Here is a 709-nt window from a genome sequence, read left to right on the forward strand (position 1 = left end):
ATTTCTTTTAAAATCAGAAGACATAAATGAAGTTTTAGTTGAAGAAAATATTTCAGCATGTAATATTAATATATTTGTCTTTATGCCAACACTCATACAATATTATATATATGTAGATATATATAGATATATAGATATATTTAATGGAAGAAGGGATTCAGGGAAGGGAAGCAGTCTGGTGCCCAGGAAAGTTTAACGGGGTCCCGCAACCCGGAGCTGGGCTCCTTGCCCTGGGGGTGCTGGCCGCTCACCCCTCTGGGCCACAAGGCAGGAAACTCTCAGTCCTCCCCTGTGGCTGCCTCACCAGCTTCCCTTCTACCCTTTGCAAACAGCGCTCAGAAGAGACAAAGAATGCATAGCTCTTGGCACCAACTTCACTCCTCGGCCATCTGTAAGTCCCCGGCCTCCCTTTTGTCTAGCTCTCTGCCCTGAGCGGTACCAGACTTTTGAAAGCCTGACCCGGGAAGAAGAAACTCGAATCCACCAGATGACGAACGCTCTCTTCCCCACATACTCTCCACCTCTGACACTCTGTCGGAAAAGGGTGCTGGGGTTCTTGGCTACGGGAGGGAGGGAGTGGGGACCAGAAGAGGCCTTTGTGAGAGGCCTGCAGGAGGGTGGGGATGGACTGAGAGCAGAGGGGCTCCGTGCGCACCCGTCCTCCTTCTGGTAAGAGGTTGGCAGTGCTGCCCCCCGGGGGGCCCCGGAG

The sequence above is a fragment of the Myotis brandtii genome, unplaced genomic scaffold (genome assembly GCF_000412655.1).
Source record: "Myotis brandtii unplaced genomic scaffold, ASM41265v1 scaffold157, whole genome shotgun sequence".
In the NCBI taxonomy this organism is placed as follows: domain Eukaryota; kingdom Metazoa; phylum Chordata; class Mammalia; order Chiroptera; family Vespertilionidae; genus Myotis; species Myotis brandtii.